Source organism: Myotis daubentonii, chromosome 5, assembly GCF_963259705.1.
Source record: "Myotis daubentonii chromosome 5, mMyoDau2.1, whole genome shotgun sequence".
NCBI classification, from domain to species: domain Eukaryota; kingdom Metazoa; phylum Chordata; class Mammalia; order Chiroptera; family Vespertilionidae; genus Myotis; species Myotis daubentonii.
Genome location: NC_081844.1, coordinates 59700345 through 59726311, shown reverse-complemented (window position 1 = coordinate 59726311; position 25967 = coordinate 59700345). Strand labels below are relative to the sequence as shown.

The 25967-nt window shown below is 37.8% G+C and overlaps 1 protein-coding gene across 2 annotated transcripts in view; it reads right to left on the bottom strand.

Annotated features, from left to right (window-relative positions):
* The window catches only part of ANAPC10 (anaphase promoting complex subunit 10), a 52875-nt gene that overhangs the window by 6952 nt on the left and 19956 nt on the right, over positions 1-25967 (bottom strand). Inside the window, exon 5 of one of the 2 annotated variants that reach the window (XR_009453030.1) lies at positions 6656-6742. The exons of the other annotated variant lie outside the window; for it this stretch is intronic. The gene's annotated coding sequence lies outside the window, so the exon portion shown is untranslated. The remainder of the gene's footprint in view (positions 1-6655; positions 6743-25967) is intronic. 2 annotated transcript variants of the gene reach the window in all.

Sequence of the window (25967 nt, the reverse complement as noted above, 5' to 3'; positions counted from 1 at the left end):
AAAACTTTATATAATATTGTAGTTTAAACAGTTTTGTGTACAAAAATATATAACATCGTTTACTAAAGATAAGAGAATTTTGTAAATGACAGAAAATAACTGGTAATTCAGTAAAGACATAAATTTAAAGATTGAGAAGTTAAGACTTATTAATGCTAAGGCAATAGAATACTTGAAATTGTCCTATATAATTGTATCCAGACCGATGACTTCAGGTACCTCAAGTGGATATATGCTGGTGATTTAAAATTTTATATCTCCTTTTTAAGAGGCAACTTTTTTTTTTTTAAATCCTCACCCGAGGATATTTTTTCCATTCATTTTTAGAGAGTGGAAGGGAGGGAGGGAGGAGGAGAGAAAGAGAGAGAAACATCGGTGTGAGAGAGACACATTGATTGCTTCCCTCCCCGAACATGCCCCAACCTGGGCAAGGGATCGAACCTACAACCCAGGTTCTGTGCCCTTGACTGGGAATCGAACCTGCAACCATTAAGTCTCCAGGCAGATGCTCTAACCACTTAGTAAAACTGGCCAGGGAAAGAGGCAACTTCTGAAGGTACCAGCAAGGGAACAGCACAGCCCTGGAGTTAATGCTCATCCCTGCTTGCCTCTTCAGTCTTGTCTTGAGTGGTCTTTCATCTAATTTCAGTCATATAATCTGCAATAATGCAAAAATAAATTTACACTATGAAGAAAACTGATTCTGAAAATATTCCAAAGATTAGAGATGGCAAAGAGATATTAACTGTATTTCATTAAAAATGGGTCATCTGTTGTGTGTATCTGCAAAACAATTTTTTAATTAACTGAAATGAAATGAATTGCTTGAAAAAATAAGAAAACAAGAGATAGAAAATAAGAAATCTGGTAACTCGATAAAGGAGGTACCACAGCTAATAAATGTGAACTCAGAAGAGAGAACAGAGAAGAAAAATATGAAAGAACCTAAGAGCACCTCCCAGAACTGAAAGACAAGTGTCTCCTCACTGATGGGATTCACTGAGCACCCAGCACAATGACGGAAACATCACATGTGCGCGCGCGCACACGCGCGCACACACACACACACACACACAACTATGGTATAGCTCGTGAAATTTCTAAACATCAAGGATAAAGAGATTATAAATGCTTCTACAAAGAACAATAGGTCACATGCAAAGCATCAAAAATCAAGTGCTCCTTAACATTTACACTGAAAACTATGAGGCAATGGAGAATGTGCTTAAAATTGATAAAAAATTACTTCCAAACTAGAATTCCATACCCAGCCAAATCGTCCTCAAGGGTGAGATTAAAATTAAGTTTTCAGTCATGCAAGGCTTCAACAATTTTACCTCCCATGTGGAGTATGCATTCCACCAAAATAGGAAATAAATCAAAAAAGATGACGACCTGGGATCTAGAAAACAAGAGATCAACCAAAGAGAAGGTGAAGGAAACTCCCAGGATGATGTTGAAGGGGTATCTTAAGAAGACAGCTGTTAGTCCAGGTCCTCTGAGAAACAGACACCAAGACATGAATAGATGTACCAGGTATTTATAAGGGCAAACGTCTTTGACTGAAAAGGGGAGGGAGCCAGGGAAGGCTGGAAAAGCTGTCAGACAGTGATGCAGGGCTGAGCCCAGGGGAAGGAGACAGGGAAGGAAGGAAGGCTGGGTGGACCATGTTAGACTGCAGTGCAGTTCCAGCAAACGTTGGGCAAGGCTCTCAGGGACTCCTGAAGCCCAAGCTGCCTGTCAGGATTCCAGAGTCCCCAGGAATAAGCCTGGTTTATGACCCCTGCTGTACTCCCTCAATGGCTGGTGGAAGGCATGGTCTTGCACTAGCGGTGGTGATGGATTTCAGAGAGCAGTTGGGGCCATCCGTCAGTTACTCCTATGGATCATACTTCTAAGAAGAACCTTCTCATGGCCATCTATGGTAGCTCTGTAATGTGTTACTCTTGGCCTAACCTAAACTACATTTCCCAGGATTCCCTTCCTCACATGTTTCTGGTGAGATGGGGCACGAAATATTTTCATACATGAGTAGGAGGGCACAAGTGAAGCAGCAGCCATTTTGTTTTTCACACTCAAGTTGAGGTAGGAGCTCTTGTAGATCACACATGTTACTATCTGCTGGCTCACTTCACTGTCATGGGACAACAGCTGGGCCCATGGACTTCAACCTCCAGCATCATGACATGAAAACAGCTTACAGATTTATTTAATCAACTCCTACTTGTGTAAGGTAAAATCCCTGTAATAAATCCCTTATTACATACTGCCACACATGTCCCCTACACACATATAGACAGACACATATATATGCTGTACACACACACACACACGCCCTAGTGCTCTGCTTCTCTGATTGAACGTATAGTGACACACTGACACAGTAGCTGAGCTGGAGGTCCAGAAAGAACGTTTCCCAGAAAAAAAGTTTCCAAGCCCTGGCTGGTATGGCTCAGTTGGTTGAGCATTGTCCCGTGCACCAAAAGGTTGCTGGTTCAATTCCCAGTCAGGGCACATACCCAGGTTTCAGGTTCAGTCCCAGGTGCATGCTGGAAGCAACTGATCAATGTTTCTCTCTTTCTCTTTCTCACTCTCTTCTCCTCCCTTCCTCCTACTCTCCTTCTCTCCCTCCTTCTCTTCCTTTCGCTAAAAAAATCAATAAAAACATATTTTAAAATAAAGGAAAAAAAAGTGGATCCAAGAGAGTATATGTGACTGTTTCAAGGAGTATTTTATAGATCTGTCAGAGAATTTAGACAACTGATAACATTTTTTTTAATTAAGGGGGGAAATGAGGCAACTACTAATTCCAGAAAAATAAAATTATGTCTAAAAAGGAAATTTAAGCATAGAACATGACATGAATCAGGTATCGACAATATGTCATCATAATAATGAAAATGTGCATAATAATTTCAGCAAATACCATGAAAAACTATACTAAGAAGATGAAGAGAAGGAAAGTTTATTAGGGAAGAAATGAGATTATAGAGCTAAGTCCTTATGTTTCACAGTAAGATATCATTAGATCATGTCTTTAAATATAGATATGTACATATGCCTTATTTAGAATTCTACATGTCTATTACAGATATCTGTGTACAAATGTTATTTAGAAATTAAAGAAAATAAGGCTAAAATAACTAAAAGGATTGCTCCCAAGGATTGGGATGGGGATGTTAGATAGGGAAAAAAGTGCTATTGTTATAAATGCTATTGCAGTCCTTTCAGACTTTTAACATATGTACATATGTTTTATTGTATAAAAGTATATTTAAACCTTAAAAATTAAACTTAAAAAGGTGATAAAATATTTTTTAAAACTAAAGAAATTACCACAAAAAGTTAGCACAGTGGTTACCTCTACAGGATAGGGAAAGGATTGTGACAGGGAAGGGAAGAGGGTATACTCCCAGCTTCTGGGATGCTCATAAAGTTCTATTTCTTACATTAAAAAGTTATATACACATATAAACTGTATATGTATGTTTTATGGACTTTGGGGAGGAGGGAGTGCTAAGTACACAAAAGAAACAACTGCAGAATCTCCAGCACACAGTTGCAGAACTTCTCATGCTATAAATGAGGTATAGCTTTTCCCAAGACCCTGATATTCCAGGTAAATTATGATTTGCTATTAAGTGGGCTCTAAAATAAATAAATGTACATTTCCCTTACATTTGATATTTATGTTTTATCCTAGAATAAAAATGAAACAGAATTTTTGTATGTACAGTTGATATGAGAAAACTTTATGCAAACATATACAAATTTGGCCTGGCCAGTGTGGCTCAGTGGTTGAGTGTCGACCCATGAACCAAGAGGTCACTGATTCAATTCCCAGTCAGGGCACATGTTTCTTTCTCATCGATGTTTCTATCTCTCTATCCCTCTCCCTTCCTCTCTCTAAAAATCAATAAAAACATCAATATACACACACACACACGCACACACACACACACACACACACACATATATATATACATACATACACACAAATTTAGACTTTTCACATGCATGAGTAATTCTTAAGGTATAGCAAATTAAAAAGTATAGTCATTCCATCACCTTAAATCTTAATAGTAAATTCTCAAAATAAGGAGAGGTTAAAGACAGCCTTTATGTACACAAGTTGGTAATATATCTAAGGCTGTTTGATGGCTTACCACTAGATTATAAACCACTGAAAAATAGATGGGGGAAATGAGGAATTTAAGATCCCCCAAAAATCACTATAAAATACTTTTTATATAAATCATTTGACCACTAAGTAAATAATTGCTTATTTTAAAAGTCCAGTAGAAGCAAAAGGAGACCCAATTACTTTTTTAAAAAAAGTTCAGTAGAAAAATAAAGCCTTTAAAAAATATTTTTACAATCAAGAACTGCTAAAAAACTAAGGCAAGACTTATGAAGAGCAAGTGACAAAATCAGCAGATACATTTGATTAAGAGACATACAAAGATTCTTACTGCAAGGACATCACAGTTCCATGCAGGTAATGAATACAAAGCAGAATTCTAACTGCAATATAATCCTAAATACATTTTAAGTAGATGTGGAGCTCTGAAGGGGACTGGAAAGAAAGGTAATGGGAAGTATTTAGGAGTGTATGAGAGAGACATCCATTAATTAAGGCTGAATCCACCAAATTTTCTGGCTTTATGACTTTTCCTTTTCTATGAAATAATCATAGTTGAGTTTTACTCCACATGTACTGATTTTACTCCAGCCTTGCAATAGCTCTATAAAATATACTATTTTCACCTTCAATTTATACACAAGAAACCTGAGGCACAAAGAAGCTAACTTTCCAAGCTTCATAGTTAGGCTGCAGAGCAGAAACTCACATGACTCCAAAGCCCATGCTCTTGGATCTTTATCAACTCAAAGATATAAATGTATAACCAATAGTTACTAGTATATGTAGCTAAAACTCCCCAATTTCATGAGATTACAAAGAAAAGCATACTAGTAGGTACTTTTATATTACCAGTTTTCAAGGCCTTGCACCTTTCAGCTACCATTTACTAAGCTGTTACCATATGCCAGACATTTGATATATATGCATATATTTTTAAATATGTTTTTATTGATTTTAAAGAGAGAGGAAGGGAGAAGGAAAGAGAGAGAGAAACATCAATGAGAGAAACATCAATCAGCTTCCTCCTGCAAACCTCCTACTGGGGATAAAGTCTGCAACCTGGGCCTGTGCCCTGACCAGGAATCAAACCTGCAACCTCTCAGTACATGGGATGATGCTCAACCAACTGAACCATACTGCCCAGGGCAACATACATTTGTTTTAATCATCCCAACACCACAGCCCTTATTTGTAGCTGAGAAACCTTAAGTTCAGAGAGGTTATATAATATGTTCAGGGTTACCTAGCCAGTGCAGGATTAAGTCAGGATTTGAAAATAATTTCCTACCAAAACTCTGAACATCAAAGTAATAAAGTAGTCTTTGAGTATGTCTGCCTGAAATAAAAATAAAACAAGGATATATTCTAATATTAGAACAAGTGAATAAATATCAGAAATTCAAAAAGCTATAATCCTGTATATTCTTTAAAGACAGGTGGAACTCTGAAGGGGATTGGGAAGAAAAGAAGTGAAAATCTCATGACCCTCACTGTTTCCTGTTAGTTATGGGGCCTCGACATAAAGCATGACAATGGGAACACACAAAGTGCTTGTTACAAGTCCAGACAGAGGTGAAAACCCAACACACACCTCTAGTTATATTAAAGATTAAATGCGAGCATCTCTGGTATTCTCAAAAACAAGTTTTCAAAGCAGCTGGACTAACTACCACCCCCCAACACACACACACACATTCTGCTTGTAAGATCTGTGATTTCCATTGGTCCCTTAACTCATATTTATAATAAATTTTGTTTGTAAAAGTACAAAAAGCCACCTCATAATTTACTTTCAAGTGTTTCCGCAAATCTAAAACATCTGTCTAGAATAGTTAAGGTGGAATTATACAAAATGAATATTTTAGAGTAAGAAGTAATGAACTGTATTTAATGTGAATTTTTAAAGTACTAAACTAACTCCACTACTTATTACATAGATGTTATGACGTTTGATTTCATCTTGATGTAAATTACTATCATTTTGAGAAAAATGTTAACCTGTTTCCTCAAACAGCAATCAATGACAACTGAGTAGAAAAGTAAAGACATTCCTGTTCTATTCACAAGCGCCAGTGGACAGCCCGGTGGGGAAATGGCAGTGTGCCAAGTTGCCCTGTGAGCAATTAGGCTTCCTGGCGATCAGGAGACTCAGGCGTCTTAGGCCCTTACAAAACTAGCAAGTTAAGGAACTGATTCCTTTCCTCCCCTTTCCTGGAGGCACATGCCAGATATAACTTGTTTAGATGACAATCTTTTCTACCTATAGGACTAAAAAAAAAGGTGAAGACTAATAAAAAGCACACTGAGGAGAATCATGTGAGAGATTAGCAAGTATCATTGCCTACTGGACCTACTGACTAAAAAAAAATAGTAACTGGTCCCACATAGACAGTAACCTCATTCTAATAATCAGAAGAAACAATGATTAAAAGATTGATATAATGATTATGAAATGTAAAAGTGCTTTTAATTGATTAAGAAACTCAGAGTAAAATTCAGAAGCAAACAAACCTGAAATTCTCTCTCAATGAAAAATAGTTCAAATGGGTAAAAACCTAGTTTCAGCAAAGACGTGTATAACTTCTATGTGAAAAGTTCCTAAGAAAAAAACAAATGATGTTGAATGATTCAAATAAACCTTCAAAGAGACTGGGCATCAACTTCCACTTCACAAATTTAAACCTGAAGTTCTCTATTATCTGTAAATGCTTTCTCTTCTTGATGTTTTGCAAGTTTGAGTGAAAGGTTCAGACTGCCAACACACTGGACTACATTTTGCAAGTTTGCTGTGTGTCTAGTATGATATCCAGCAGCATAGTAAAAATAAAAATGAATCAAGTAAATAAGGTTAAAAATTTATGTAAGGATCTATAATATACTAATACATTCCTTGATTAGGTAGGGTCAACTAAAAAAATTTTCTAACTCAATATTAAGAAGCCACCATATTTAAGTATCTGAATTTCAGGTGAAATACAGGACAATTTTATAACATTTTTATATTCACTTAGCCAAGATACACTCTACTTCATAAATAAAATAGATTTTAAGGGGCAAAAGTCAATATGTAAATCAATCCTTCTTCATACATATATATACAAATATATTCCAAAAATCTCATTATTACCTCAATACTTTATAATTTCATTTAAAGTTTTTCATTATTTTATAGTCCATAAACATGTAAGCCTTTTCTCTACTTCTTAATGTGCCAGTGACAATCATGTAATATACATCTATGACAACTGGGACTATAAACAGAAATCCTTACAAATTTAAAATATAAGGACCAACAAATGTTTCACTACACTCAGAAAACACAGAGTCTTTATTCCAAAAGGAACTTTCAGTAAAAAAAATGATGTGTGAACAGCAGACACTGATGTTCACACAAGCACACTGCAGACAACCCAGCAGGCGGTTTTCTGTTTTTTTTGGATTATGCTCTGGAGGTGCTGGCACAATGGAATTTCAATACCATAATTGCTTATTTCTCTGTGTATCTTTAAAATAACAGGTAAAGAAAAAAAAATCAACTACAAAAATAACAAAACAAAATGTTTTTAATTCTTTTCAAAGGATGTAATTTATAACCATTACACAAATAGAGAAGAAGCACAAAAGGGGGGAAAAAAGAAATAAAGTAATGTTCCAAAGGTTCAGTTTACAAGGACCTCACACTAAGTTTTTTTTTTCTCTGCAACCCTTACTAGAAACAGTATTATTTGCTAAAAATGCACTAGCTGCCAAGAGCCATGGTCCATCTAAAGCAAAATGCTTAAGATGGAAACAGCGTGTTAATACAGAAAAAAGGGCACGATTCAGTGTACAGATTTCTGTGAAACCTACTTTAAAAAGAATAGTCTTGATTAGGTTATCTTTTTGAATGAAAAATAATTGCAAAAATCTATAATATATGTAGCACTATATTGAAACAATAAGTTGTAATCAAATTTCAAACTTTCTAATTAAACTTTCTTTTTTTGGTAAGTTATTGGGAATTCAACACTAGCCTTGGTTCACATGATAGAACAATGGGAAAATTTTCCGAGTGGTTGAACACTAACCCTGACAAGTGTGGAGAGCCAACTACAATACATTATATGGTAGCATAACCTGCCACCCACGTTGCTGAGAGAACAGCTTTCAAACACATGCACTGAGCTGTAAAACCACAAAATCCCTTATTACACATTGTCTTTCTTACTCTAGGTGAAATATACCATCAATTCTTTCCATTATAAATCTTTTTTTATTACTATTTTTGAAGCCCACTTAACAATTTGATTGTCTTTTCCTTACAATGTAAAAGATGCTTTAAAAAATGCAACAGGAATGTTAACATCCTTCTATTGTATTACAATGAAGGCTGATATCTGCTGCAAAATTTCTCTAGCTCACGTTTCGTGACTCATATCCCCCTAAAGAGTTTTAAGCTAAAATTATTTTTTTTCCCTTTAAAAGACCAAGCCCTAATAGTGGTTCACTAAATTTGTTAAAGCATTTGAAAACATTTGCTTTCTTTAAGAAAGACTAATATACTGCTCTGAGGGTTCTTTAATAAAATATATGGTTTGCATCATTACCGAGAGAGAGAGAGAGAGAGAGAGAGAGAGAGAGAGAGAGCGAGCAATTGTCAAAATCTGTTAGTGAATGACTGTTCCTCTGTCTCTTCCAATATTTCTCACTTCCCCCACTCTGGCACAATCCAAACCTCAACCAACCAAACAACCAACTAACAAACAGCCATTTTAGATTCAAGGATATAATGGTGCTTTAGACAATACTTGTCATATATTGGTAAACGAAGCAAGAATGCAGGACAACAAACATGCTCCATCCTCAGTAGAGCACTATGCTCTGTCAAAGTTGTTACCTTTCAAAAAACAGCTCACTGCAATGACTATCGAACCTATACAACAGGGTTTGAGATACAGAACAAGAAGGGTGAAAATATAATGAACTTAAAGACACTACTTTTTAGAGATTCAAGATGTTTAAAATCATTTCTAAAGCTATGTGTTTTTCTCTAACATTTTGCCTAATTAATTTCCCTCCAACCTTTTTTCTCTTATCTTGCACATTTCCCTCCCCTCAACTTCCTCCCACCAAGACCCACCTCCACCCACAGTCTGCTAACTAAATCATAGTATTCCAGGATAGTTACAGGACGTAACAGTTTCTTCTGAGGTTTTCATTTGCAAGGTTGTTGGCAAAGAGAATTTTATTTGTGTTTCTAGTATACCAACATGGTCAATTAGTCCTGTGAACTACTGGTCTTTGTGCCTGATGGCTTGGTGAATTATTCAGTGAGACCTTTCATAACCTATAATTGAACGCAACCAATTAACCTCAGAACATGACAATGCTGGTATCTAATGGGATTTTAAGTTTATCTTCACAGACCAAAGTAATGTCATTTCCTCCAAATTGGTGGTATATTATTTGATAGAAACTTTGTATTTTTCACAAATTGAATTTGTAAGTTATGGTATACAAATTACTCTATGTAATTTATGGAAGTTTACCATAAAAAATGTTGAAGCTTTCCAAGCCAATAATCAGCTATTATGCTTATATTTGCCTATATGGTTTATACAACTAAATAAAGAATATGAGATGTAATGACTATGTAATGTACCAGCTGGGTACTGGAAATATCAGGGGGAACACTTTGTAAAGTATATTATTATCTAACCACTATGCTGTACACATGAAACTAATACAAAATAATACTGAATATCAACTGTAATTGAAAATAATTTTTGAACAATTTTTTTAAAATAGCTTTTTCATGGGGAGCTGGGAGGGCTATGAGAATCCTGTAATATGTTATATCCAGTGCTCTTATCAAGATTTCTCCAGAGGTGCAGAAAGTGCTGTTACTCTCCCAAAAACTAATGTGGAAATAAATTTGTATTTTACTTTAAATATTCAAAATATCTTCATATTGTCAAATATTATTTATTTTTAAAAAACACAAAAGATAATTTGCACTTATTGTTTACTATGCATTGGGCAATATGAATAAGTGCAAATTTTATCCTACTTGTCTCAGGAATCCAATGAATGAGCATTGTTATCCCTATTCTATGTATGAGGAACTTTAAGTTTCAAAGAGGCTAGATGTGTTCCTAAGTTTCACACAGCTAACAAGTGGCAAAATTGAGGTTTGAAACCAAATCTGTCTATTTTGCTAAATTGTCGTTTTTCAACATCACTTGGCCTAAAAAATATGAGATAATTCCCAATCATCTCCAAGTATCATCTTATAATAACTGGATCATAGAGTACTGCCAAGTTTCAAAACTATTCTACCCTATATAATAAAAGACTAATATGCGAATTGTCCCCTTGACCGGGAGTTCGACCAGGAGTTCAACTGGGAGTTTGACCAACCGCCCACGGCCCCTGCCCCTGGCCAGCCCGACCTCTGATTGGCCCCTCCCCTCAGCCAGCCCAGTTGCTCCCACCCCCCAGCTCATGCCCTCAACCCCCCTACTGTCTGTGTCCATTGGTATGCTTATATGCATGCATACTAGTCCTTTGGTTAATCTCTTACCGCCCTCTCCCACCCTCCCCTGCCTTCCCTCTGAGGTTTGATGGTCTGTTTGATGTTTCTCTGTCTCTGGATCTATTTTTTTGTTCATCAGTTTATGTTGTTCATTATATTCCACAAATGAGTGAAATCATGTGATATTTATCTTTCTCCGACTGTACTCTCAGTTTCTAAGCTAAAAGTATTATCTATTATGCCAGGCCACAAAGAAATGAAAGCCATCTTAATACTTAAGACACATAAATTTTTTGCACAGAAGGATTTTTAAAAATATATATTTTTATTGATTTCAGAGAGGAAAGGAGAGGCAGAGAGAGAGAGAGAGAGAGAGAGAGAGAGAGAGATCAATGATGAGAGAGAATCATTGATTGGCTGCTCCCTGCAGGCTTGATCCTCTACCGGGCATGTGCCCTGACCAGGAATCGAACTGTGACCTCCTGGTTCATAGGTCAGCGCTCAACCAGTGAGCCACACTGGCTGGGCACAAAGAAGGATTTTAAAAACAAGTTGAATAACTTCATATAGTAATATTTTAAAACTATTTGATCTAGTGAACCAATTTAATATATATTCTATCAAAAACTGTATTGTGATTACCTCTTTTTTTGCTTTACAAACTTCAAACAGAAACAATTTGTTCAATTGTTAGTCCAAAGTGCCCTAAAAGCAAATGCCTATTAACAAGGGCATTTCCAAAACTCAACTGCTACTCTCAACTTCCTGCTATGAGAGTCTTCAGATTGGCTAGGGCAGTGGTCGGCAAACTGCGGCTTGTGAGCCACATGCGGCTCTTTGGCCCCTTGAGTGTGGCTCTTCCACAAAATACCACGTGTGGGCACGCATGTACAGTGCGACTGAAACTTCGCGGCCCATGCGCAGAAGTCGGTATACAAAGTTATTACTATTAATATTGTATTCGTTTAAAAGAATATATCCTGTAGAGAAAGTATTAGGGCTCAGTAGTAGAATTCAGAGTCATCAATATTAAATCAGCTTTGCTTATATTGCAAATAAATCTAATCAAAATAAATACCATAAGCACAAAAAATTTCAAAATCAAAGAAGTGTCCAAGTTAGTAAACTATTACCTTAGCCAATAAAGAGAGATCTAATATTTTGACACAGTAGGTCAACATATGATCAACAGATTTTATGCTATTAATGGGGTCATATCAGAAAGATTAAAATTGCTCTTCCAGAAGTCACAAAATAATAATGCCACTGATACTGCAGTTTCAAAGTATTAAATTCATATATTTAATCCAATGCCGATGAAAATTTCATTAAAATAAAAAACAAATAACTAGAAAACCCACATAAGATGTATGCTCTGTCCAACTTTGGACAATTGATATTGAAATGCCAAATATCAACATCAATTTTTAAAAAACCACTTCATGCTTAGATCCAGCAGTATGGAATTGAATCCAAGATAACTATCTACTATCTGTTACTAGAACATGCCTTAATAAAGATAAGACACATTTATATAGCATAGTCTGACTTCTTACAGTCATGTATGAGTAAGGATAAAGCAAGCAGCCACAAAACTAAAGGAAAAAAATAAGTATGGAAGGTCATAAACTTACATTGACTGAAAAACCTGCTGTGTATTTGGCATATTACAGATGTTTTTACATACCTTATCTCATTTAATCTTCACAACCACCCAATATTGCAATTCTCGTTTTTTAAGTAAATAAACAGAGGTTCAGAAAGAACAGAGAAATTTGCCCTGTATAGCAAAATAAAGAATTGATAATATCAAGATTCCAACTCTGATCTGACAGACTCCAAAACCCACAATTAAAGCAGCATGTGGCAAAGATAATCTAGAAACATGTTCCTTCCTCTGGCGTAGGTCTCATCCTTCTGTCCCACATTGAATATAATATTTAAAACTCAGATTGCAGATTATGAAACAGACTGGGTTTTTGCCCCATAAGCCAAGGTTAGAGAACTCAGCGTACAATGGCGAGTACAATATGACTCTAGGGGAATAGCAGCAAGTTTCAAATGACAACTTCAGGTTAAACGGAGTTCAATGAGTCATGATAATTCCATGCCACTGATAATCCTGAACTTAGTAAACAGAAACTTTTCAAATTTGAATTCCATATTTGCCGTAGATAATCCTCTCTCAACAATTCTTCATACAAAGTAAGTGTTTTAAAGCCAGAAACACCTCTTAATGCCTTTCACCAATTTTCTCAGAGAAAGAAGATTTTAAAATGGATAAAGCTAACATTTAACAACTAGATTTTACAAACCAGCTGAGAATAATTTTGACTTTTTATCCTTTTATTACCTTAAATGTGAAGCAGCTACCTTATATATTAAAGTAGAAGAGTGAAGGCAGGCAGAGATTTCATTTCTCAGTTTGTTCTTATTCCCTAAAGTGCTGTAACATAGATCACCTTTGGGCCATGATAAGAGGCAAGTTATGAGTCTCCTGGATTCTCCCAAGATAAATTATAACCCCTTTGGTCATTATCTTCTCTAAGCACACCACCCTATGAGCTTCTTCAGGCTGATACCTTAGAACACATCTTGCTAACAGATGCACAAAATAAATCGAGATGCAGCACAAATGCTCATAGACACAGTTCATAGCCATGGGGCTTGATGCAGAAATGCTCCCTGTAGTTTCCAGGGTACGTGCTGCCTCTTTATAACGTTCTCTGCAAAACAAATCCTGAACCCTACTTTTGCTTTTCACCGTTTTTCCTAAAAGTAAAAATCCTCTCTTGGTTAGTGAAAATAGGTATTGAGGTAGGTCTTTCGTGAAAGTAACGTAACGTAACACGTAGTTTTGAAAAGTACGGAAGACCTATATTTTCTTTTTATTTTTTTTAAGGCTTTACATTTTAGCTGTTTTAGATTCCCAGCAAAATTAAGAGGAAGGTACAGAGATTTCCCATATACTATCTGCCCCACACAAGCAGTGCCTCCCCCATTATCAACATCCTCCCCCACCCCCTCGCCAGAGTGGTGCATTTGTTACAAGTGATGAACCTACATGATATCACCCAAAGCCCAGGGTTTACATTAGGGTTCACTCTTGGCATTGTACATTTTTTGGTTTTGGACAAGTATATAATGTCATGTACCATTACAGTATCATACAGAGTATTTCCAATGGCCTAAAAGTCCTCTGTGCTCTGCCTATTCATCCCTGCCAACCACCCCTAACCCCTGGCCACTCCTGATCTAAACTGTCTTCATAGTTCTGCCATTTCCAGAATGTCACATAGTTGGAATTATACAGTATATAGCCTTTTCACATTGGCTTCTTTCACTTAGTAATATGCATTTAAGGTTCTTCCGTGTCTTTCCATAGCTTGACAGTTCATCGTTTTAGCAGAGAATAATGACCATTGTCTGGATGTACCAAATTTTTATGCCAAAAGCATTAGCATAACAAGTATCAATCAATTTTCAGTAGAATACATTAAAAAGTAAACAATTTTTAAATACATTTCAAAAATCTATAGTCACTCTATCCCCTGTTGTTCACCGGCTCATTTCCCCAGCTACACACTCCAATTTTTCTTAATAATGGAAAGAAATGTTTTGGTAGCTTGCAATATAATGTGATTTTAAGGGGGAAAATGATGAAATATGAATTACATGTTGATTCCCACTGACTTCCTATGTGACAATGGACAGCTGACTTAGCCTCTCTGACTCATTTGTAAAATAATCAGCTTGTACTTGATTAGAAGTTGCTAACTAGTGGCCCTTGGCCACATTTAGCCTGTGGACATACCATAATAGCCCAGCATGTTTTAAAAATGGGGCAATTTAACATTCAAATCTAGATTTCTGATTTCCCTTTAAAAGTATAATTGGCAACAATGGACTTACATTCCCATGTGCAACCAAGGCTCAAAATGAATAGTAGCTGTCCCTTGGAGAAGGCATGAACTCATGGTATCACCATTAATTCTGAAGTTTTTTTCAGCTCTAACATTCTCACATTGAGTAGCCATATAGCAAATGGTTCAGTTAATCTAAGTATTAGCTTTATTTGAATAAAGGGATAGTAATTACATCTAACCACCACTTCAGCTTTGGAGAGACAAAATGAAAGAGTGAGTAGTGCTTGCTTAGCACAGTGATATGCATGAAGAAAGTGCTTGATAAATAGTAGAGGCAATAACAAATACAAGTAACAGTGAACACAATAACTCAAATACAATTATATGATGGTCCATTGACTCTAAATCAAAATTGACATGCTGATTCTTCTCTTCCAAAACTTTGGTCCCATCAAAAAAGAAAATCAACTATTTGCCTCTCATCTTTGGATATGACTAATTCTTCATTTACCACACCCTATCTAATAATAGACAAAGATGGTAATTAGCCATACCTCCAACACGCTTCCCATTGGCTAATCAGCAGGATATGCAAATTAACTGCCAAAAAGATGGCGACCAGCAGCCAGGTAGCTGAAGCGAACAGGAGGCTTGCTTGCTTCAGTGATGGAGGAAGCCACGGTTCCCCGCCTGCCGCTGCCAGCCTCTGAGCTGCACTCTAAGAAACAACATTGCAATTATAGAAGCTAAACAAACCCCAGAAACCTGCTTTCAGCCAGCCGGATCTCAGCGCTGGAGCTGCACAGTGTTTCAATTATAGAAGCCAAACAAACCCAGATACGTGCTTTCAGCAGCCGAGGTGTCAGAGCTGGAGCCGAGCCTCAGAGCTAAAGCCGGCTCTCAGTTCCAGTGACAGCCATAGAAGGTAAATAAACCCCAGAATAAAAAAGAAAAAAGGAAAAAAGGAGAGGTTGGGAGCTTCAGTCACCCGCCAGCCTGAAAACGGCCCTCAGCCCCTCACCCAGACTGGCCAGGCACCCCAGTGGGGACCCCTGCCCTGAAGGGGGTGTGACCAGCTGCAAACAGCCACCAGCCCCTCACCCAGGCTAGCCAGGCACCCAAGCAGGACCCCCACCCTGATCCGGGACACCCTTCAGGGCAAACCAGCCGGCCCCCACCCTTGCACCAGGCCTCTATCCCATATAGTAAAAGGGTAATATGCAAACTGACCCTAACAGCAGAAGGACTGGGAATGACTGGTCACTATGACATACACTGACCACCAGAGGGCAGACGCTCTATGCAGGAGCTGCCCTCTGGTGGTCAGGGCGCTCTCACATGGGAGGAGCTCTGCTCAGCCACAAGCCAGACTGATGGCTGCGAGTACAGTGGTGGTGGCGGGAGCCTCTCCTGTTTCCTCAGCAGCGCTAAGGATGTCCGATTGCAGTTTAGGCCTGCTCCCCGCTGGCAAGCGGACATCCCCCAAGGGCTGCCGGGCTGCCAGAGGGATATCTGATTGCCATCTTAGGCCCAATCCCCCGGGGAGCGGGCCTAAGCCAGCAGGTGGTCATTCCTGAGGGGTCCCAGACTGCGAGAGAGCACAGTCCGGGCTGAGGGACCCCCCCCATCCCTCCCGAGTGCACAAATTTTTGTGCACTGGGCCTCTAGTATAAAATAAGAGGCTAAGAAAAAAAAAAGAAGGTCCTGAGTGGACTCACTTCTAATAAGATATTCTTTAAAATTATGATACAATTTGTCAGCAGGTGGTTTTCAGCAAGACTTGCTGCAGCTCTTTCTGCTGCCACTACTGTTCTAATCAGGGCCATTTTAGCTGCCAAGAATAAAGATTCACTCAACTGTTTCTATAGGAAGAGTTTATATACCCACAGGAACCCAGGAAAAAAGAAAACTGGGTATCAGAGAGGTCAGTAAATGAAGAATATGGGGGCAACCTGTTCAACTCTATTTTTCCCTCTCCTGGTTATGTCTTTGTCCTTACATCCCTCTATTCATTCCACACCATCCTACCTCTTCCCATATCTTGTACTTCATATCCTTCTAACTTTAAAACTTCAGTTTGGCCCAGCTGGTGTTGCTCAGTGGTTGAGCATCAACCTATGAACCAGGAGGCTGCAATTTCAATTCCTGGTCAGGGCACATGCCTGGGTTGTGGGCTCCATCCCTAGTAGGGGGAATGCAGGAAGCAGCTGATCAATGATTCTCCCTCATCATTGATGTTTCTCTCTCTCTTTCCCATCCTTTCCTCACACTTATTTAAATGTTTAAATAAAACTTTTAAAAAAAACAAAACTTCAGTTCCATGTCACTATCTATCTGCATCAAGTCTTGCTGATAATTTGCCTACTTCTTGTAAGTCTATTTCTGAGAAAGGCAAAATATTAAAAATAGAACTGCCGTATGATCCTGCAATCTCACTCCCGGATATACATCCAAAAGAACTGAAAGCAGGGTTTCAAAGCAATTCCGCACACCCGTGTTCATGGCATCATTATTCACAGTGATCAAGAGATGGAAACAACCCAAGTGTCTACCAACATATGAATGGATGAACATGATGTGGTATATTATACTTGTACATACAATGGAATATCATTTAGCCTTAAAAAGGAAAGAAATTCTGTCACATGCTTCAACCTAAATGAACCTTGAGGAAATTGTGCTAAATGAAATAAGCCAGTCACAAAAAGACAAATACCGAGCGGAGGAACCAAGATGGAGGCATAGGTACACACTTGTACTTGCTACCCCGCACAACGACATCAAAACTACAACTAAAAGACAAAACGGATATCATCCAGAACCACGGGGAGGCTGACTGAATGTAAATTCTACAACTAGAAGGAAAGAGAAAAGCACATTGAAACTGGTAGGAGGTGCGGAAGTGCTGAGGTACAGAGGCACACGCAGAAACGGGCTGGCAACTAGGTACGCTGTTGCCTTTTTCAATCAGGAGAGAGATACAAGCTCCTGATTGCTCTAAACTCCAGTTCCAGGCGAGACTCTGGGGACTCAGACTCATATGGGGAGAAACTGGGCTGTCTGGCATCGGGACAGGAATGCGAGGGTGGCTTTCTCACAGAGGTGCTTGAAGCAATCATTGTTCCTACACATGGCCGAGGGACACAGAGTCCCTGGGACCTCTCCGAAGCAGAGCAGGCTGGCAGCCATTGTGGTTTGCTCCGCCCTGATGATTCCCTGAGACCCCGCCCCACCCAATTTACAACCCCACCCAAGCTGTGCACAGAGGCTTTTGCATATGAATGGCCTGTTCTTTTGCAAGCTAAAACCTAACAAACTGCTGCCGGGTCAAAGAGTGCCAAAGCTTCCAAAAGAGGGCCTAAGGCTCGACAGCAGCCTGCATTGCTTCACAGCTGGGCCTCATCTGCGCACTTCCAAACCCCAAACAAGGAGGAGGAATCTGCAGATCTCTCTGTAGCCCCTGCTGGTGGCCTCAGGCAGTGGCTGACTTTGCACCTCCTTGGAAATCCAAGAGCCAGTGTACCCAGTGGTCAGAGTGAGACCATACCAGAGTACAACTCTTCACATCCATAAGAGACACACTCAGGGGGCAGATTCAGCGAGCAACAAAGCCCCACTGAAGCAAGTCCTGCACCATAAGGGTGTCTCCAGCACAGCAGTTCTCCCATTGTAGACACAACTGGTCCTCACAGCCAATTGGCCTGGAGGTCAATTCCTATCAGCGATACCAACAGCAATCAAGGCTTAACTACAACAAGACTGTGCACACAGCCCACAAAGGGGTGCAACCAAGAGTGTCCACCTCAGGTAATTAGGGAGGCTGAGCCACTGGGCCCTATAGGACACCTAGCACACAAAGCCACTTTATCAACACAGGGAAGCAGCCAAAATGCAGAGACAAAGAAACATGTCACAAATGAAAGAAATGGAGGAAAGCAAACTACTGGATATAGAGTTCAAAACCACAGTTATAAGGTTACTCAAGAATCTTCTAGAAACATCCAAGAAATTTAGTGAGACCCTCAAGGATATGAAAAAGGACCAATTAGAAATTAAGCATACACTGACTGAAATAAAGAATAATATATAGAGATCCAACAGCAGACTTGAGGACCCCAAGAATCAAGTCAAAGATTTGAAATACGAAGAAGCAAAAAACACCCAACTGGAAAAGAAAAAAGAATCCAAAAATATGAAGATAGTGTAAGGAGCCTCTGGGATAACTTCAAGCGTACCAACATCCGGATTTTGGGGGAGCCAGAAGAAGAAAGAGAGCAAGATATTGAAAACCTATTTGAAGAAATAATGACAGAAAAATTCCCCTACCTGGTCAAAGAAATAGACTTACAAGTCCAGGAAGCACAGAGAACCCCAAACAAGAGGAATCCAAAGAAAGCAGCAAGAGAAAAACAGTCAGTTACCTACAAGGGAGTACCCATACGACTGTCAGCTGATTTCTCAACAGAAACTATGCAGGCCAGAAGGGAGTGGCAAGAAATATTCAAAGTGATGAATACCAAGAACCTACAACCAAGATTACTTTACCCAGCAAAGCTATCATTTAGAATTGAAGGTCAGATAAAGAGCTTCACAGATAAAAATAAGCTAAAGGAGTTCATCACCACCAAACCAGTATTATATGAAATGCTGAAGGGTATTCTTTAAGAAGGGGAAGAAGAAGAAAAAGGTAAAGATAAAAATTATGAACAACAAAGTGACAACAAATACATATCTATCAACAAGTGAATCTAAAAATCAAGTGAATAAAAAATCTGATGAACAGAATAAACTCATGAATATAATAGAATCAGGGGCATAGAAAGGGAGTGGACTGACAATTCTCGGGGGGAATGGGGTGGGGGGGGTAAGGACGGGGGGGGAACCGGGTGGAGGGGAGCTATGGGGGGAAAAAGAGGAAAACTGTAATAATCTGAACAATAAAGATTTATTAATAATAAAAAAAGACAAATACCATATGAGTCCACTTATATGAGATATCTAAAGTAGTCAAATTCATAGAAACAGAAAGTAGAATAGTGAGTGGTTGCCAGGGACAGAGAAGAGGGTAAAACGAAGAGTTGTTTAGTGGATACAGATTTTCAGTTTTGCAAGATGAAAAGTTCTGGAGCTCTGTTACACAACAATGTGAATGTCTGTAACACTACTGAACTTAAAAATGTTGAGATGGTAAATGTTATTATATAAGGTTTTTATCACAATTAAAAATTTTAAAAAATTATTGACTAAGTTTACACACAGTAATCATCTTAATTATTTTTTATATGTTTTTATTGATTTCAGAGAGACAGAGAGGAGAGGGGTAGAGAGAAACATCACTGATCAGCTGCCTTCTGTACACTCACTACCAGGGATCAAGGTTGCAACCCGGGCATGTGCCTTGACAGGGAATCAAACTGTGATCTCTTTGTTCCTAGGTTGACACTCAACCACTAAGCCACACCAGCCAGGCTCACAATTAAAATTTTTTAAAAAAATTTTTTCTGAGAGAATGAATTGAATTTGCACAGATAATCTTTTTTAAAATATACTTTTATTGATTTTTTACAGAGAGGAAGGGAGAGAGATAGAGAGTTTGAAACATCGATGAAAGAGAAACATCGATCAGCTGCCTTCTACACACTCCCTACTGGAGATGTGCCCGCAACCAAGGTACATGCCCTTGACCGGAATCGAACCCAGGACCCTTGAGTCCGCAGGCTAACGCTCTATCCACTGAGCCAAACCGATTAGGGCCAGATAATCTTTTTGAAGCAAACTAAACAAGCATGGGTCAGTGGCAGCCTACTGGCTGACTGTTGGTATATCTTTAAGTAGCTACTGTTTCCAGCACTGTGTTAGGTTCTCAGCCAAGTGCCCACCCCTGCCCTGCTCACTGGCCATACTTGCTCAGCAGACTTTTTTTTTTTATATAATCTATATCTCTAAAACCACCTCGTTTTCCCTTTTGTAAGTACATATTTCTATTGCCTTATATCCCACCATATGGTTAAATAACAAGTTTTTTCATTTTGTTTTTGTTTTCTTTTTTTGTTGATGTTGTTTTTTCTTTATTGATTAAGGTTTTCTTTGCCCTTGGCTGTTACTACTCTCACACTGTCTACTAGGAACAGTGCAGTTCTTCCATAAGTGCTGTGAAAGAGGACTAAAAAGCGACCTTATGGCATGATGCTCTTGAAAAGAAATCTCATCAACTTCAAAGTTTACTTAAGTACGCATCAGCAGTACAAAACCTCCCAATGCGAGGCATTATGAAACAAGAATCCCCTTCAGAATCTTCTTACTTGGCACAAATACTATGGTAGGAAAAGTTGGAATTCCTGCTATTAAAACAAATAATTTCATTAGTCTCAAATCTATAAATTTAGAAACTATTACTCCAAAGAGTGATTAAGCTACTTGCAAGAACTACCTTAATTCAGAACTGCATTAAATGAAGTGCCTATTAAAACATATGTAACAGAGGCTTATGAAGAAAAAGTGTCAGTCCCTAACTCGATCCTCCTGACCACTCACAGCTTCTGTGACATCACCTTTTCTTGATTTTCTTATCTCTGGCAGTTCTTCTCAGCTTTTTTCTTTCCTTTTTGGGGGGGATGCATTTTGTTTTATTTATTTACTTTTTTAATTTTCATTGAATTTATTTGGTGATATTGGTTAATAAAATTACATAGGTTTCAAGTGTACAATTCCATAATACATCTGCATATTGTACTGTGTGCTCACCACCCCAAGTCAAGTCTCCTTCGGGAACCATTTATCCCCCTTTACCCTCTTCTACCTATCCCCACCTCCCATTCAGCTTTTTTCATTGGATAATGTTTTTCTAACCAATCCTTGAATATTAGCATTTTCACAGTTCCAACCCTGGCACTCTTTTCTGTTATACACACTCCCTGAATGAATCAAAACTCACAACTACGCTTCTAATTACACCCTGATTCCCAAATCTACACCTCTAACCTGGACTTCTTTCCTCAGATTCAGAACCATATACCTGACTATCCACTGAAAAGCCCTCCCTCTAAAAAGATACCAAAAATCCGTGACAAAACTAACCTCATTAGCTTAACCTTTCTCTCCGTCCCCACCACAATGTTCCTTAACTTTCTATTCCATTTCTGATTAGTGGCAACATTCAAACAGTTGCCAAGCCTCTGAAGAATTCTAGATGTCCCCTTCTACCTACTTGAACCCCCAACCCATACTTCAATTATACCCCAAGTACAAACAGTCACAAATCTTTTGATTCTCCTTCATATGCATCGTTTTCTCTTGAACCCAACTTAGTTCAACTGACGGACTTAGTCAAATCCTCATAATTTTCACCTGGATATTACCTACCTGGTCTTCACATTGCTCCAGCCCCAGCATTCCCAAGATTAAATTTTACCAATGGCTTCCTCATTTAAAGTCTAAACTCCCTAGAAGTCTGACAATAAGCACAATCTGACTTTTGCCTATATATATTTTCACTGTAACAATTATATATTTATTCCCTCCGAGAATGTAAGCTCCTATATACAGAGGCCATATTACCATCACAATAAATGTGCCGAATGAATAAATATTTCTCTCATCTTTTTTGCCACTCCCTCCCACCCACCCATCTTCCAGGCATATTTAATTACTCACAGTTCTATCATGCCACATGCTCAGGCTTCCACACCTGCATGTGCTCTGTGCCCCCTTTTAGAATGCCTCCACTTTATTAACCACCTGAGCAGGCTTTACATTTATCCTTAAGATTCAGATGAACCATCAACTCTTTTATAAAAACTTTTAAAACTTTTTCTCTAATATTCCATGTGTTCCCATAGCCCCCTATATTTACTACTGTAATTGTTGATATTTATTTGCCTGCCTTAAGGGCAGAAACAATGACTTTGCTGTATCCCCGGTCCTAACACAGTATCAGGCACTTAGCAGGCCCTAAATAAATATTTACCAAATAAAACACGAATCTGTCTTGTATGGAAATAAATATTTACCAAATAAAACACAAATCTGTCTTGTATGGTAATGCCAGACTACATCTCTTTAAAAATCGGTAGCCTAAGTTTGTGGTCTAAAAGAACATAAGAAATACAGGAATATTTCTCTCATAAAAATATATGATATTCTATTTTGCGAAATAATTCAGTTTTTAAAAAAAATAGAGCCCACATGCTTAGTTATCTCAATTCTATTTTGGAAATAAGTATTGTATATAATTATGAATAATTTTTAATTGCATATGTTACTTTTAAGAAAGGGATAAGAGAGAATAACATTTGTGGCCTAAAAATTATGTGTATCACACCAAAACATTCTCTATTCATGTCAAAGATATTCTAAAGTCAGTTATGAAAACTAATTTTTTTAAATCCTCATCCAAGGATGTGTTGTTATTTTATTATTTAGTTTTAGAGAGAAAGGGAGAGGGGGAGAGAGAGAAAGATCGATTATGAGAGAGAAACATCAATCAGTTGTTTCCCATACAGGACCTGACTAGGGATCAAACCCACAACTTAAGTATGTGTCCTGACCGGAAATCAAACCCATAATCTTTTTTGGTGTACAGGACAACGCTCCAACCAACTGAGCCACCTGGCCGGGGCTATAAAAACTAATTTTTATAATTATTTTCTTTTAGCTAAATTCAATAAAAAGCATTTTTTCCAAAGATTCAATAAATTAAACACTCAAACCAATATATGTTTGTAGATACTGTCTAAATCATCCCACTTTATATCAAGTTGTTTAAAATAGGCCCCTCATAAGAATATAAATTTTAAAATCAATTAATAGAGTCAGAGCCTTTGTCTACATCTTCTTATTCTACCACACACATTAATGGAATTCAAATTATAATAGTAAATGTTATTTTAATAGAAGAGCTGACTTATTAACCACTTCTGTCAAAATACCATATATGGACTCCCATAGCCAGGCCACTGATTTAATACACAAGGTAGAGAGCCAAAAGGCTTGTCTACATGAAAGAAAGGAAAAATATCATTATATCTCTCTTAACACTGAAGACTTGCCCAAGCCACTTCTTTTTTAAAAATCACTTGGTAACAGCTTTATTATCTGAAGATGAAATCAAGGTTTAAAATTCAGTTAAGTGTTCAATCTTGCCCTCCATCAATATTTTATCCTTTTGTCACAAAAGGATAAACTTTGATGAAAAATTTTAGAAGCAAAATGCTAACAATGAACCAAAGGACAATTTTCACATATGCTGAAAATATCTGCTTAACTTTATTTAACAAGTTGTTTTTCACAGAACTGTATAGAAATAATTTTGAGAGCTGTGACTATATGTCTAATAAACCACTTTAGATTTATATTTAATTACAAATATTTCTACAATCGTTTTTAAAAATAAAAATATAGTCAGTTCTTTGTATCTGGGAGTTCTACATCTGCAGATTCAACCAACCATGATTGAAATACTTGGCGGGGGAGGGGGATGTTACCGTGTTGCTAACATGTACTATGTAGTGAGGCCTAGGACGGCTGCTTTTATACTGAACATGTACAGCATTTCTGCCTTGTCATTATTCCCTAAGCAACACAGTGACAGCTATGTACATAGCATTTACATTGTATTAAGTATTATATGTATTCTAGAGATGATATAAAGTATACAGGAGGATCATATGCATAACCAATGCATACAGACAATAGTGTAGTGAAAGCCTGGGGTGGGGCAGGGGCTGGGAGGACGATAGAGGGGGTTGGGGTAATTGGGTGACTTCTTTAAAACTATCAACAAAAATTAAAAAATATATAAAAATAAAGTATATAGGAGGATGTACATAGATTATATACAAATACTGTACCATCCTATATAATAAAAGCCTAATATGCAAATCGACTGAACGGTGGAATGACCAGTGGAATGACCGGTCGCTATGACACGCACTGACCACTAGGGGGCAGACACTCAACACAGGAGCTTCCCCCAGCCCACAGGCCCCAGGCCAGCCAAGGTGGGTGCCAGTGGGCCCCCCTCCCCTGATCGCCCCTCAGAGAGAGGCAACCAGCGGTAGCGGTGGGGGGCGGGACTGGCGAGTGGGCGGCACCAGGACAGCCAAGGTGGGTGTCAGCGGGGGCCCCCCAATCACCCCGCTGGTTGCCCCACAGATCGGCCCTGATTGCTGGCCAGGCCTGGGGATTCTACCCATGCACGAATTTCATGCACCAGGCTTCTATATAAGGGACTTGAGCATCTGTGGATTGGGGGTTGGGGATGACTGTAACTATCAGCAAATTGATAAGGACTTTAAATTTTATTGGACTTTAGCTGGGGATGTCCTCTAAAATGTTAAAATGGTCAAATGTACAATATAGTATGATTTGATTCCTCAATCTAAATAAAAAAATAATTTCCTTCACATATATTTTCTCTTCTGAGAGCAAACGAAAAGAACATTAAACCAAAACATAATGCTAAAATGTAAAGGTTTAAAAAGCATGTACTTCTTTATTTGAAAACTTCTCTTAAGTAACATTTTGAACACATGAACATAACTTACTGCTTAAAAGTAACACAATTGAAATATTTTTAGAAAGTATTCTAAATTTTTAGAAAGTATTCTAAATACTTTCTGATTTAGAAAGTATTCTAAAAAGATAATGACATTAAGACTCAAGTTAAATGAGTGTTAAATCTCACTTCTATTTAGAAATAGTCTCTTGTGTAAAAGCAATATATTATAAACATCTTATAAAATGTTCTTAGGTTGTTGGTTTACAATTTGAGAGAGAAAAAAAGAAAGTAGAATGAACAGCATAATTAAATTTACCTTTGGTGACAAAAATGTTCTATTTGGCCAAAGCCAGCTGTAGTATCTTGTAGCCATTAAGCAGAGAATATAAATTTAACTTCCATTTTAAGTCTCGCCTCATGTCTACAAGTTAACATATGCATTCTAAAATAGTAAAGGAAGAGCCTCATCTCTTCGTGGAGATTTTTCAACAAAGGTAACAAAGATCTAGATATAAAGTCACGCTTCAGAACTGAAATGAAGGAAGACATGATAGAGAAAGAGTAATTTTTGGATAAACAGGATAGCCAATAGCTGTTTTCACTCTGAACTAAAAATTTTTATTTGCTACTCAAATCAATAATAAAATTACAGAAAATAGGTTTTTAGAGTGTTTCAAGTAAACAAACCCATAATTTCTAGTAAAAAAGGAAAACCTATTAAAACACTCTAATACACACTACACCCTCGAGTGGGCAAACATCCATGGAAAAATATAAAGGTTTAGTTGGATTTTCCACTCAGTTAAATCAGTCCTATAATTAATAAAATGATGGCTCTAAAACCTCAAATTTCACATTATTTTAATCACTTACTATCTGAGTAGGAGAAGTAAAGATTTTTAAAAATAACAATTTAGATCTTATAGAGAGTAATGTAAGAAATAA